Source organism: Salvia miltiorrhiza, chromosome 2 (assembly GCF_028751815.1).
Source record: "Salvia miltiorrhiza cultivar Shanhuang (shh) chromosome 2, IMPLAD_Smil_shh, whole genome shotgun sequence".
NCBI classification, from domain to species: Eukaryota; Viridiplantae; Streptophyta; class Magnoliopsida; order Lamiales; family Lamiaceae; genus Salvia; species Salvia miltiorrhiza.
In genome coordinates, this window is record NC_080388.1 from 3,804,590 (window position 1) to 3,820,154 (window position 15,565).

Sequence of the window (15,565 nt, forward strand, 5' to 3'; positions counted from 1 at the left end):
GTGCGTCGTTTTACACCAAAAATATCTGGCAGTCAGCCGGTATGCCCACACTGTGCAGACAGCAGTAATCAAGATCGTCTCCCAAGGGACTGGCGAGAATTTCTTCAATTAAAGCCTGCAAAGTAACCACGGAATTTTGAGAAGAAAATATAGAAAATGCTAAACTTAAAATTAAATAAATAAAATTCAAATAACCAATTTTGATAATGACGAAAAGATGAATAAAAATTCCAACAATTAATAAAAGAATTCCAGCAATCAATTAAGTCCACCCTAGCTCAATTATTCCGATCATCGATGCAAAAATAACTTTAAATCATGCAAACAAACCAGTTATAACCACCGAAGACGCTTCTAACGTGATCTTATTTCTCCTTAATTATTCGGTAACCAGGAAGACGCTTCACTAATTACTACCCTAATCGACTGACAACCGTAAAAGACGCTCTATAGGTTTAATGAGCCGACAACATTAATATCTAGAGAAACCCGATTCAAAACCAATAAACTCTGACGCAGGATTATTGAATTAAGACTGCTTTTCCCTTGACCCTGATGTGTCAATTTACCACTAATCAAACCTAAACCACAATTACGGATGGCCGGTTCAATTGGCTATATAATTAATTCTAACCCAATAAATATTTGCAACTATCTAATGGATTAAAATAATTAATATCATTAAACATGGAGAATTGCAGATGCAAGCATAAAATAAAGTATAAGAACAATTAGATCTCACAGAATAATTTTGCTAGTGCTTCCCTAATCGTTGCCGGAATAAACGAATTTAGCTAGAAAACATAATTAAATAACACAAGAAATAAATAAATAAATTGCAAAGAATGATGAAAGAAACAAAAGAAACTTGAATTAAACTCCAAAATATGCGTCCACAGTGCTCCAAAGTTGCGGCTGCTATGTATGATTCTCTCAAAGTGTGCGCTGTATACTAATATATATACTAAGAGAATAATACTTAACATATTCTAATTAAAACAACTTAAAAGTGGCGCATGCCATGGGCCTTAATTAAATTAACAAAACTAATCTAACCTAATAAAACTAAAGTGGCGTGAAAGCCCACCAAAAAAACAAACTAATCTAATCTAATATACTAATAGTGAAAACTGGCGTATAAGCCAAGGAAACAAATCAAGTCAGCCCATTAAAATTAAAGACTCTTGTTAGGTCCGGGGGGTCTCGAATACGTGTATGGGGGGGGGGGGGGGGGAATACACCTATAGGCTATTTTTACAACAATCTACCGACCTCAATCAGAGGGATCTCAGTCAGAGATTAGAACGAAACTTTGCATGCAAACAAGACACCTGTTTTACCGAAATTAGTTTTGACCAACAGGGTTGACGACTGATACTGAAAGCTCTTCAGTAAAGAGTTATCAGTTAAGTTGCTGGAACTTAACTGATCCAAGTAAGGGCTTCAGTCGTGTTTGCAAAGATAGAGATGATATCACTCTTCCTTACTATCAGAGGATAGTTCAGTCAGATTGATATCATACGCAGCGGAAATTAAACTTAGTTTCGTAATAGGCTCGGTGGAGCAGATAGTTGGATTAAGGTTTCTCTTTGCTGTTAGTCAATGTTCAGTTTTATCAATTGAAATAGCACAAGTATGAATGTAAAACTGAAAGCTGTAAATAACACAAAGACTTTTACGTGGTTCGGAAAAACCCTTTCCTACATCCACGGCTGGTTGATCAGACCAACAATCCACTCCGCAAGTGCTTCACTGGTGCACTGCAAACCGTATCCGTGTGCTTGCCTGGTGCACACAACCGTAAACTGAAGATAACCCCTCTTCAGTACCTACACACCTCGCGTAGGATTTCCCTGCTAAGCACACCTCGTGCTCAGACTTTCCACTCAGAGTTCAGAGTACCTTCCTGAACTCCGAATCACTCAAACACTCTTATGGAGGAGAGGTTTAAACGAGTGCCAACTATACTTACAAAGAACAAGTTCTTTGAAGCAAGTTTGACCTTTGGCTTCTGGGTAAACAGATATATGCCTAGGGTCTAAGAGAATGTATGTAATCAGCAGTGACTGATTTTGGCTTTGGAATTCTCTTCTTCGATTCAAGCTTTGGGCGGTTAAGCTTTAGGCTGAGTAGCAATTTCGGCAGAGCTTCAGCTTATGTCGTTGAATTGGTAAAGATTGAAGTGATCCTCGAGCGCTATTTGTAGGAGAACTCTTGAATAGATCCGTTGGCGTAAATCATCCTCAAGATTTCTTCCGTTGGAGAGCAATTCGAATTTGGGCTGAGGCTTCAATCTTCGAGGTTCCTTGTCTGTGTGGAAACGGCTCTCTTTGATGGACAAGAGATGTGACATCTCTGAAAAGTAACCACCAGATAGGAATGACCTCTGCAGAGATAAGATATTCTGAGATCTCTGCATTTAATGCGGCTATACTTGAGCGTACGTGGCTTCCTCTGAACGTTGGAAGATCAGTCCTAGGAGGAATGTTCAACTGATACTTGACTTTAGTATCAGTCCTTTGCGCGCATTAAATAATCAGTCTTCAACTGATTCTTCAACTGATACTTCAGTTGGTAACTCCAGTCTTCAGTCTTCGTTCTTCAGTCTTCAGTCTTCGACACCGCAACTAGACTAGAAACGAACTCTAACACTTGAGTTCAAAAACGATTCTAGTCTATTACACATAAGTCCTATGAATTTTGGTATCATCAAAACAAGGGTTAGGATATTCCACAAGGTTCCTAACAATTTCCCCCTTTTTGATGATGCCAAAACCACACAGCAGTTCTAGACAACAAAAAGACTGAACTCACAGTACAAGTTCTAAACAAGGGGTGAAAACAATTCCCCCTTAACAATAGAACCTAAACAACTTGTATTTAGAGCAAGAACGAAAACAGTTCTAAAAACAGAACTAAAAAGAAGACAGAAAAACCATAATCAGAGCCTGGACAAAGAGTCATTGTCTTCAGGTTGAGCTCAAAAAGATTAAGGAAAGACTGATAAAACATCAGTCTAAATTACAACTTGAAAGCAGAAAAAGAACATTATAGAGGACAACCAACCGACTCAAGGTTCTTGATTGTAGAGTTTGAAGACTGCTTCCCATACCTTTCTGGCATTGTCGGAGTTTGGATGAAAGTTCCAAATCCTGCAAACGGTTCTAATTTCTTTCTTGATCTTTCCTCTGTCGACTCCATTTCTGAACCTTGGTGGAGTCACTACTTTCTTCTGAGGGTCAGGAATGCCTTGTCCATATTCCGTCTGAGCTTCCAGCATTCGACGAACAAGATCTGGTTCTTCCAATTGCATAAGGAAGTACTTCCAGGCTTCATTCCTGCGCTCTTTGTCACCTTGGATACTTGCAAACACCATCCATTTGGTGTAGCGTTCCTTGATTTGCTCCCACCAATCATTTAACTCTGACGGTATCCATTTATCTGGTCGCTCAAACTTTTCCAGATGAGATACAATCAATCCATTCTTGAGATAATGTTCAAGCTTTTGAACTTCCTTCAGAGTTGAAATGAATTCGATTGTTTTCTTCTTCTTTAGTTCTGATTCATTTGAGGAGCTTTCTCTGCTTCTCTTTCTGCTGGCTTCAACTGAGGCGAAAGTGGGGGCAACCCTTGCAGCGATTTCCTCGGCCCTATTTTCCACCCTGTTGAAAACAGAGGGGAGCATTTCCGCTTCTCTTTGCATACGTCTCAATATATCCTCTTCCCCCTTTTTGGCATCAGCCGGAGGAAGTCGGCTTTGTAGCTCTTGAAGATCATTGAGCATTTTCTGAACGAGAGCGGAGTCAGGAGATTCTTTGGTTTGTTGGAGTTGTCTTTCCACCTTTGCCAGTCGTTCCATGATAGGCTGTACTGTCGTTGCAATGAGTTCCTTGACCTCGGTTCTCGGCATGAACGTCTTTAGGAACTCAAGTTCCATTTCCTGGAGCTTTGTAGTTAGACCAACGTATTGTGTCTTCCTTTCAATCTCTGATTCGAGAAAGAGGGTGTGCAGTTCCGTGTGATCCTTCCGAATTTTGGGGATACCAGTCTTTGGATCAAGCATTTCAATCTTATAATCGATCAGAGCAATTTTCTGTGCTTTTATCCGCTGTTTGAGCTTATCAATCAAGCCGGCATGATAGACCATGTCTGCTGTTACCTGTTGCTCGACTTCTTTGAGCTTCTTCACGAACTTTTTACCATAGATTTGCTGTAGTTCAAGCTCGTGTTTGAGTGAGTCGATTTCAAACCGTTGATCAGCAAGCTGGTTCAGCAGAACATCCATTGGTCTTTCTTCATTTTCAGAGATTCGTAGTAGATGTCTGCGCGGCCGATTATGTTTCCAGACGGTGAGGCGCTCATCAGTTTCAGCATCCGAATCAAATAGAACAAGTCCTTCTGCGCGAGGAAGCTCGACGTGTTCTATTGGAACATCTGATTCGTCAGGATAATTCTACTCTTGCTGACGCTCTTCATTAGTTTTGGATGTGGAAGCCTCGGCTTGACTGGTTGAGGCAGGGCGATCTGTGTTTTCTTCAACAGATTGCTGAATTTCTTGCTCCTGACTGATGTTCTGGCCTTCATGTGGAATAGACTCATCAGTGTTCAAGAGTGTTGATGAAGTCGGAGGAGACTCGAGGATGTCGTCAACTCGTTCTTCAGAATTTGGACGATCAGCATTGTCTGCTGATCTTTCTTCTTCTACTGAAGGAGGAGCATCAACTGCAGTGATGCTAGCCTGGTCTGCATCAGCAGGAAATGTTGGATGAGAAGATCTTAGCTTCGGTTGACTGATTGAGTCAGTCATTGGTTGATCATCGGTGGCAGGGTCAGCAGCAGCTTTCGCCGGTTTTGGAGTGTCATCAACTGGAGAGCTGTGAGCCGCAGTAACTTCCTCTATGATGAGAGGCTCATCCAACACCTTTGATGTCCCGACATCGCCGTTTAGTGACAGGAGGCGTCTGTATTGTTTGGAGGAGTTCAAGTAATTCATGACAAAACTGTCAAAGTCATGAATTACGTCCCAAACATGTTCAATTTGAAAGAGGCTGATCAGGGAAGCCTCTTCCATCTCAAACGAGTCTTCAGCTTCGGGGCTGTGAAGACTTTTAATTCTTGGACATGGCGCTGTCTTCAGAAGAGTATACGTGAGAAGTCTATGAAGGTCCAGGTAGACTTCTAAAGACGTATCAACATCACCAATTATGCGTCGGAGGCGATTGGTGGCAGTTTGTTGAGCTTCAGACTGAAGTTCAACAGCTTCTTGAGTACCTTTGAAGATAAAGGTGGAGGCTGGCTCTGGTACAGTTTCCACAACTGCTTTGCCTTTGGATCTAGGAGAGAGTTTCCAAGGCATCTCAGTTGGTATTGATGGTTTCTTGGGGAGGATGGTACGAACACGTCGTGGCACATTTGTGCGAGGATTTGAAGGAGGTGAATCAGGGGCTTCAGAATCAGATGAAGGAGGAGAAGAGATGTCAATCACCTTTGCCTTCGATGAAGGTTTGGGATCTCTTATGGCCAGTTTAAAGAGACGAAGACTGTCTGTGAATTCGATCATCTTGGGCCATTGCACATATTTGTGCTTCTTTGTCCCCTCGATGATGATCTGGGATACCCTGTTCCCTTGTCGGACCATCGTCGCCAGCCTTGTGTTGTGAGCATCATTATAAAGAAGCTTTAGGTAAGCTTCTTCCTAGTTGTAGCATTCTTTCTTCATAAGAGCAGCCATGACATTCTTCTGTTGTTGAGAAGCTTTGTCTGGAGTTCCTGTAGCACCTATCCAGCACTTCTGGATAATTTTGCCCAACATGGCAAACTCTGGATGAAGATGAGATAGAGTGACTTGACTCTTCGTTGATTCAGATTTATCCTTCAGTGCAGTCTTGAGAGTTTCATTTGCTTCATCATCAGTCAATGAGGAGAGTAGAAATCCGCTGTTTGGGAGATTGAACAATTCCCTGACAATTACGGAGACATTGAGAGTTTCCTTAATGCATTTTGCTCCGTCGATGATGCTGACCTTTGAGATTAGTTCTCCGGAGTTGTTGAATCTGAGATTTTCATAAAATTTTCTGACAGCATTGTCGAGTAAGTGCTTTGGTTCACTTGTGACAAACTTCTTCCATCCGTTCTGGTGAAGTATTTCTGAGACCTTTGAAAATTCCGGCTTCTTTTCAAAGGATTCCTCATGCACCGTCTGTTCATATCTGACTTCTTTCTCTATTGAAGCTCCCTTCTCATTGTCGGTCTTCTTCATGGTAGTTTTAGCCATCTAGAATAGAAAATCTGTGACGAGAATTCTGCAGAGAGTGATCTCACAGTAGAGTGCTGTGGATTTTGAATGTTAGAGAGAAAGTGCAAAAGAGATGGAGAATGTGAAATGATAGTAATGGAGAAAGTGTGATCGTGGGAGATGAACAGTTTCCTAGGGCAATCGAAGAGACGTGGGCGGTTTGAAATCAGCGCGCCAAATCAATTAATAAATTTTTGACGTCCGTAATAAATGCCCGTCAGATAAGTGCCTTGAAAAATGAGATATGAACTGATATAGAATATTTGTCATAATCTCTTGCCGTAAATAGGCGGCGTATAGTGCATGCAATGATTCGAAAAGATATGCAGATTTTGGAATTTGAAAGACTAAAGTAGAACGCAATTTCACCAGTTAAGCATAATCACACCTAGGCCCTATTTTCATTTAGTCCAAGTAAAATATAACAAGTTCCCAATCAATCAGTAAGGACATCAGTCAAAAAAAAAAAAAAAACTTAAACAGTGTTCCCCCTAAATTAGATAACCCATAAACATCAAGAGTAAATAGGCAAAAGGAACAAAAACTGTCAGCTTCCCTTTTCCTTTCCTGGCCTCTTCTCGTTTGTCCTTGTCATCAGACTCAGGGACCTCGCTGAATTTATTCAGGATTTCCAGTTGCTGTTGAAGGTGAATGACTGTTGATTCAAGAATTGCAATCTTGACTCTCAGCTCATATGAAACTTCTTCTTGAATGAGCATCATTTCTTCCAGCATCTAAACTCTTTCATCAGTGGTAGTTTCAGTAGGTTCTTGCTCTTCAGCTGGCGTTCCTTCTTCTGTTGCTTTGGCTGGATCCGTCTGATGAGGTGGAGTTTCATGGTGGACTTCCATGTCCTCAGTATTATCTTCTTTGAGAAGACCTCTGGAAGTGAGGTACAGTCTGAAGTTGGGTGCCCAGTCGTGGATGCCATCCCAAACATTTGTGACTCTGAACTTCTCAAAGATGTTATTCTCCAAGGCTTCCATCTCTCTTTCAGTGAGAACTTCATCAATCTCCTTGTATTGGGATTTGGGTAAGGTTTTGACGAAGATAAAGAGAAAATAGCTGACAAGAGCTTGGAACTCTTCAGGATTCAGGGAGGCTAAGACTGTGGGAAAAAGGGTTGTGACACAGTGTTCGGACAGTTGTGTCACGAAGTTTTTGAGAAGGGCAGTTTGATTGACAAAGGTTGAGGATGAGGATGCAGCATTGATGTTAGTAACTTCGTCAAACTTTGCCTTCTTGTTGAACCCTTCAAGACAGTAATGGAAGAAACCTCTGAGAGGAAGTTCTTCAGATTCCGTTTCTCTGTCATAGGTTGCTTGTGTCTCCTCTGTCGGTTGTTTTTCTTCATCTGTTGGAGGGACAGACGAAGCCTGTTGTTGAGGAGTTTCCGTCCTTGGCATTGGAACTTCTTCAGAAGATTTTGGAGCATCTTCTTCAAGTTCCTCATTGTGAGATTTCTGAGGGATGTCCAGCGAGATCTTGACTGGAGACGATACGCTTTCGAACTTTCTTTTGGTTGAGCCTCGAGTCTTGTATCGTGGCTCGGAAGTGAGGAGAGGAATTTCAGTCGAGATACTGATATTCCCTCTGAGTGTACTTTTCTGTTTTTCAAACAGATGGATGGTGGAAGACACTTGAGTAGTGTTCTTCCAGAAGCAAGGTGTCTCCTTAGCACTATGAAGAATGAGTGCTGAGACTCTTGTTCCTTGACGCATATGTTTTGTGGAGTGGGATTCCTTCTTCTCTTCAGCGAGAATCTGAATGTAGGCCTTCTCCCAGTTGAATGGGCCTTTCTGCATCAGGGCGATCAACACAAGTTTGTGTGGTCTTGAGAGATGACCAGGGGATCCAAGAGTGCCAAACCAGCATTTTTTGATCATCTTGGCAATGGGACTGAGATGAAGATGAATTCTTGAAATGCTCAGAACATTGGTGATGACTCAATCGGTAGGTGCATTGCTTGTCAGTGCTTCTCTCATGTGCTCTGTGGCTTCTTCGTCAGTGAAGAATGGAGCTGGTCCATCAGTTGGAAGACTGAACATATCTCTCACAGCTTTAGATATGTTGATGGACATCTTGGTTGATTCTGAAAAATCTTCATTTGTGAAAACAGATATCTCTGTTTCGAGTTCACCAGTCGATTCATCTGTTTTGATGTTGTCGTAGAATTCTCGGATGATCGATTCGTCGAGAAAAACCTTGGTGAGCATTGGATGAATTTCATCCATCCATGTCGTTCTAAGATCTCATCGATCTTGTTGAAATCAGCAAACTGTTGGAGTGACTCCAGTGTTGCAACAGATTCGTAACACACAATTTGTTGTGATGCTGATTTTCCCATTTGGATTTTGAAATATTTTTTGCAAAAGTCTGAAGATTGATTCTCACAGAGATAGAGCTGTAGATTCTTACTGTTAGTCTTGCAGAAAAAGGCTCACTCAAGAAATTTTGCACACTAAGATTTCTCTGAGATTGAGTAAATCTTTAGTCGAAGATGAAACGTCTTTGAATATAGTTTGAGAGGTCGTGCAAAAGGCGGTTTCAATAAACGTTTGAAATCCGTGCAAATGGAGTCGTGCCACGTGGATCACTCCGTTTGTTAGTAAAAAAGGCGGGTTCGTGTGATCGTGTGACAACCGGTTTAAAAAAATGTGCACGTGTCTAAAATCATAAAATAAAGAGTGTAAGAATATTAGACACGTCAGACAAGCATAATACAGCCGAAAAAAAATATTAAAGAAAAACAGTCATAGATACAAGTGATATTGTTGAGAGAAACTTACACATTGATTATTACTAGTTTCATCATTGTTTGAAGTGTAAGTTCCCCCTGAGTTTTATGACTGATTCTCCTTTGATTTCAAGTTCATTGGCTGTTGCTGCACACTCCTTTCACGTTCCACCTTTCTTCTGTGCTTGTAGTGATTCCTCATGAATCACTCTTTCAAAAACTTCTGACGTCAATTTGAATTCTGTCTCTGTTTCCTTGAGACGTTGAAGAAGTTCTTGTTTCTGAGACTGAAGAAGTTTCAGTCTGTTGATCAGTCTGCGCTCCTGTACATCTCTTTTGTCTGCTTTGTCTTCATCTGAAATGAAGTGGCGCATGACGATCCTTCGAGCATCTTGCACACGATCAGTCTCTTTGATGATCTGTTTGCGCTCCCTAAGGAGATCTTCAAATCTCGATCTTAGGTGTTGATACTCTAGTCGCGTTTGATCATATCTGCTTGATTCTTCTGATTGTGAGTGATTTGGACTCATGTTCTCTTCTGGAAAGATGAATCTTTCTTCTTCATCGGAGTCCACTGATCCCAACTCAAATCCGCTGATTCCTCGAAATATGTATGAACATAATCGCTGGAGGAATTTTTCTTGTTCCTGTACATGGTTAGAGAATGCAGGTAGAAGCACACAGGAAATAGGAAACGGACACCAACCATACAGACTCAAGAGTAATCTCGAGAATAGATTTTTGATCAAAAATAACAATTCCCCCACAAAGGATCTAGTTCAAATAGAACCTAGTCAGATGCAGATAGTTCTTGCGAACAACCTGCTCTGATACCAATTGTTAGGTCCGGGGGGGTCTCGAATAGGTGTATGGAGGGGGAATACACCTATAGGTTATTTTTACAACAATCTACCGACCTCAATCAGAGGGATCTCAGTCAGAGATTAGAACGAAACTTTACATGTAAACAAGACACCTGTTTTACCGAAATTAGTTTTGACCAACAGGGTTGACGACTGATACTGAAAGCTCTTCAGTAAAGAGTTATCAGCTAAGTTGCTGGAACTTAACTGATCCAAGTAAGGGCTTCAGTCGTGTTTGCAAAGATAGAGATGATATCACTCTTCCTTACTATCAGAGGATAGTTCAGTCAGATTGATATCATACGCAGCGGAAATTAAACTTAGTTTCGTAATAGCCTCGGTGGAGCAGATAGTTGGATTAAGGTTTCTCTTTGCTGTTAGTCAGTGTTCAGTTTTATCAATTGAAATAGCACAAGTATGAATATAAAACTGAAAGCTGTAAATAACACAAAGACTTTTACGTGGTTTGGAAAAACCCTTTCCTACATCCACGGCTGGTTGATCAGACCAACAATCCACTCCGCAAGTGCTTCACTGGTGCACTGCAAACCGTACCCGTGTGCTTGCCTGGTGCACACAACCGTAAACTGAAGATAACCCCTCTTCAGCACCCACACACCTCGCGTAGGATTTCCCTGCTAAGCACACCTCGTGCTCAGACTTTCCACTCAGAGTTCAGAGTCCCTTCCTGAACTCCGAATCACTCAACACTCTTATGGAGGAGAGGTTTTAAACGAGTGCCAACTATACTTACAAAGAACAGTTCTTTGAAGCAAGTTTGACCTTTGGCTTCTGGGTAAACAGATATATGCCTAGGGTCTAAGAGAATGTATGTAGATCAGCAGTGACTGATTTTGGCTTTGGAATTCTCTTCTTCGATTCAAGCTTTGGGGCGGTAAGCTTTAGGCTGAGTAGCAATTTCGGCAGAGCTTCAGCTTATGTCGTTGAATCGGTTGAAGATTGAAGTGATCCTCGAGCGCTATTTGTAGGAGAACTCTTGAATAGATCCGTTGGCGTAAATCGTCCTCAAGATTTCTTCCGTTGGAGAGCAATTCGAATTTGGGCTGAGGCTTCCAATCTTCGAGGTTCCTTGTCTGTGTGGGAAACGACTCTCATTTGATGGACAGGAGATGTGACATCTCTAAAAAGTAACCACCAGATAGGAATGACCTCTGCAGAGATAAGATATTCTGAGATCTCTGCATTTAATGCGGCTGTACTTGAGCTTACGTGGCTTCTCTGAACGTTGGAAGATCAGTCCTAGGAGGAATGTTCAACTGATACTTGACTTTAGTATCAGTCCTTTGCGCGCATTAAATAATCAGTCTTCAACTGATTCTTCAACTGATACTTCAGTTGGTAACTCCAGTCTTCAGTCTTCAGTCTTCGTTCTTCAGTCTTCAGTCTTCGACCACCGCAACTAGACTAGAAACGAACTCTAACGCTGAGTTCAAAAACGATTCTAGTCTATTACACATAAGTCCTATGAATTTGGTATCATCAAAACAAGGGTTAGGATATTCCACAAGGTTCCCAACAACTTCCCCCTTTTTGATGATGCCAAAACCACACAGCAGTTCTAGACAACAAACAGACTGAACTCACAGTACAAGTTCTAAACAAGGGGTGAAAATACAAATTAAAGATGATATTTAATACAAATTAAACACAGAAAATATAGAAAAATCCCCCAAATAAATGCGTATAAATACGCCCAATCAAATCCCCCCACACTTAAACAAAGCTCGCCCTCGAGCACCAAAAAGATACAAAACGATAGGGAAGGAACAAAGCAAGACTCAAAACAGTTAAAAACAAAGCTTTTGGCAACAATATGATAGATAGTATTCAAAGTTCTTGATCAAGATACAACCATCCACAAACCACTAACCATGCTCTTGCTCAAAAAAATCATGCCATGTTCTTCATTCAAGTCAAAATTGTGCAAATTCAATCCTTGCCTCACCAAGTTCACTCAATTTCTCTCAAAAGACAAATATGGACAGAATAGATTCACACAATTCACAACTTTATACCTTCAAACACAGCTTGCCCTTATGTCACTATCTCCACCAAAATATGGAACCAATGAACAAACCAAAAGGTCTTGCAATTTGGTTGTAATGGGGCTAGGGTACGTACATGTTGGATAAAACAAGAAAAAAAGGATCAAAGAGGCTCAATATATAACTGAAAACATGCAAACACACCAGACTTTCCATCAATGAAACTCTAGAGTAGCTCCTCAAGACATCAATCCTCAAAAAGGTGTGCTCAATCTCCAGCATATAACATATAGGGCACAACATGAAAGATATTATACTCAACAAGCCCTTTATTTCCTTTGCACTTTTGCACTTTTTCTTTCTTTCTCCTTTTCTATTTTTTTTCTTTTTTTCTGTTTTTTTTTTTCAACAATATATTTCCCAAATAAAATCAATGAACCATCACTCAACACACTAAAATGATAGGAGTACTCATCTCTCATCTTGTCATAACCTAGTGCATTCACATGTTTTCAAGGGACAAAAGCAGGCTAAAATAGGCTAAGGCTCAATATATGTGAGTTTTAATCAAACAAAAAGGGAGCAATGAAGGCACAATCGGGCTCACTAAGGGAATAGTGAAGGTTTGGATAATATGTTCAGGCCAAACAATGGTTATTCCTAAATGCCTTAATCATTTTCATGCATTAAGTACTCAAACTCAGTCTTGACTATGGCAACAAGGCAAACCAGAAATTCAGCATAAGAGTTCGAATCAATCACTCATCAAAGAAACAATAAGAGCTATTCATGTGTGCTCATTAAGGCTCAATCCTCACAATTTAGTAGGGTTCAAGTAATTTTGATCAAATTTTTCACGTTTTTCTCATACAAGAATACCTACGAACATATGCATAATTCCATCACAAGAGCAACAGCCTATCATACCAAATCCAATATCATAATCTCAACTCTTCATATCATCCATCATAACATTGTCAAAGGACTCGAAACTGACTCAAAAACCAACAGAGCAACAAGGCAAAAACAAACAAAACAAAGAACAAAGACACCCCCCACACTTGGACAACACAATGTCCTCATTGTGTGAGAGTAGGACAGAACCAAAGAAAACACAAGCAGACAACTAAAAGAAAGAAGCTTCAAAAACGAAAAGCAAAAAGAAATAAACTTCCCTGAACTGGAATCATGTAGGTGGATGAGGGGGTTGAAGCTTCCGGCGATGAGGAATGGGCCACCGGTGATGAAGGAGATGTGGCAGAATTGTAGTTTTCGGTGGCTGGGCCGTGTAGAGCTCGCGCCGGAAAGGGTAGAGGCGCCGGCAAAGGACTCGTCCTTGGTGTACGTAGAGGAAGAAAGAGGTGGCGTGTTGAGCCTTTGTGCAATCGGCTGATTCTTCTTGGGGGCCATAGCGGTCGACTGACAGCGGAGAACCGGTGAGGAGGCGGCGGTTTTGGAGTGGAGGCGCAGCGGCGGTCACGGTGACAGCGGGAAAAGGAGCAGAGGTGGCGGAAGAGGGATGGATGGCAGCAGCGGGAATGGGAGCGCATCGGCTGTTATGGCGATGCGGCAGTGGCGGTTGGTGCAGAGGTGGGCGGACGACGGCGCTGCTGTGGCCGGAAGATGGGTGGTTGGCCGGCGGCGGGAATGGGGGCAGCGGCGAGAATTGGAGGGGGAAACGTGGGGAAAATTGGGGAGGAATTTTGATTGAAGTCAAAATAAACCTAATTCCAGAATTTTCAAAATAGTCCCTAATCTTTCAAAAATTGAAAAACAGCCCCCAATTCTTCAGATACTGCAAAAAGGTCCCCAAACCTGCGAAAAACAGCCCAAAACACCCAAATCAGCTTTTTTTTTTTTTACGAATTTGAATTTAACACGTTTTTTTTTATTATCTTTTTTTATAGAAAAAATGAAAAAAATAAAATAAAATAAAATAAAATAAAGGGCAAGAGAAATCGGGTTGCCTCTCGATGAGCGCCTTTATTTAACGTCCTTGGCTGGACAGAAAAGAAATTCAAAATCCTTAGACGATGGTTGGAGACGTCAGGCTGAGCGCATTGAACGACTCCATCTCGACTCCAGCATAGTATGGCTTGAGTAATTGTCCATTAACCTTAAAACACTTTCGTATTTCGAGGCTTCGGATTTCCACAGCTCCATGAGGACTCACACTAACAACTTCAAACGGGCCCAACCAACGAGATTTCAATTTTCCTGGCATAATCCTTAAGCGTGCGTTAAACAAGAGAACCTTCTGCCCAACTTCAAAGGATTTCCTTCGAATGTATTTGTCATGTAGAAATTTGGTTCGTTCCTTGTAACGACTTGCATGGTCATACGCCTCCAATCGAATCTCCTCTAATTCTTGCAGTTGAAATTTCCGCTCTTTGCCAACGACTTTCTCATCTAAATAGAATTCCTTCACGACCCAAAAAGCTTTATGCTCCATCTCAACAGGTAGATGACATTGCTTTCCAAAAATCAGCCGGTACAGAGACATACCAATCGGTGACTTGAATGCAGTGCGGTATGCCCATACCGCATCATCCAGTCTCAAACTCCAATCCTTTCGTCTCGGGTTGACTGTTTTCTCAAGGATGCTCTTGATTTCTCGGTTAGAAACTTCAGCCTGACCGTTGGATTGTGGATGATATGCCGTGGCAACTCGATGGTGGACTCCATATTTCTTGAAAAGTGCTTCTAAAGTGCGGTTGCAAAAATGAGTTCCTTGATCGCTAATGATAGCACGGGGCACTCCAAATCTGTTAAAAATAGTAGCCTTAAGGAACCCTGCAACAACTTTAGAGTCATTAGTGCGGGTGGCCTTCACTTCCACCCACTTCGAAACATAATCAACAGCCAAAAGAATGTAAGAATTTCCAAAAGAACTAGGAAACGGCCCCATAAAATCCATTCCCCAAACGTCAAAGATTTCACAAACCAAAATAGGGACTTGAGGCATTTCATTGCGAGAAGAGATATTACCTGTTCTTTGGCACTTGTCACAATTTTTGCAGAAATTGTAAGAATCCTTAAAAATAGTTTTCCAATAAAAACCACAATCAAGAATCTTACGTGCCGTTCTTTTGGGACCAAAGTGACCTCCACAAGCATGAGTATGGCAAAAATTCAAAATGGAATGAATCTCCTCATCAGGGATGCAACGTCATATCACTTGATCCGCACAAGTCTTCCACAAATAAGGATCATCCCATATGAAGTATTTTGCTTGGCTCCTCAACTTATTCTTACGGGCTGTCTCCATTCCCTTAAGAAAAACTCCAGCAATTAGAAAATTAACCAAATCAGCATACCAAGGAGTGTTACCGTCGATGTGCAGCAGTTGTTCGTCTGGAAATTCGTTTGGTATGGGCATATCGTCTGACACAGTCTGCAGTCTGCTCAAATGGTCAGCTACCAAGTTCTCGGCTCCTTTTTATCTTTAATCTCCAAGTCAAATTCCTACAAAAGTAGAATCCAACGGATCAAGCGAGGCTTAGATTCTTTCTTAGAGAGCAAATACTTAAGAGCTGCATGGTCAGAGTACACAACAACTTTAGAACCAATCAAATAGGATCTAAATTTTTCACAAGCAAAAACGATGGCTAAAAGCTCCTTCTCCGTGGTTGTGTAATTGCATTGAGCCGGGTTGAGAATTTGG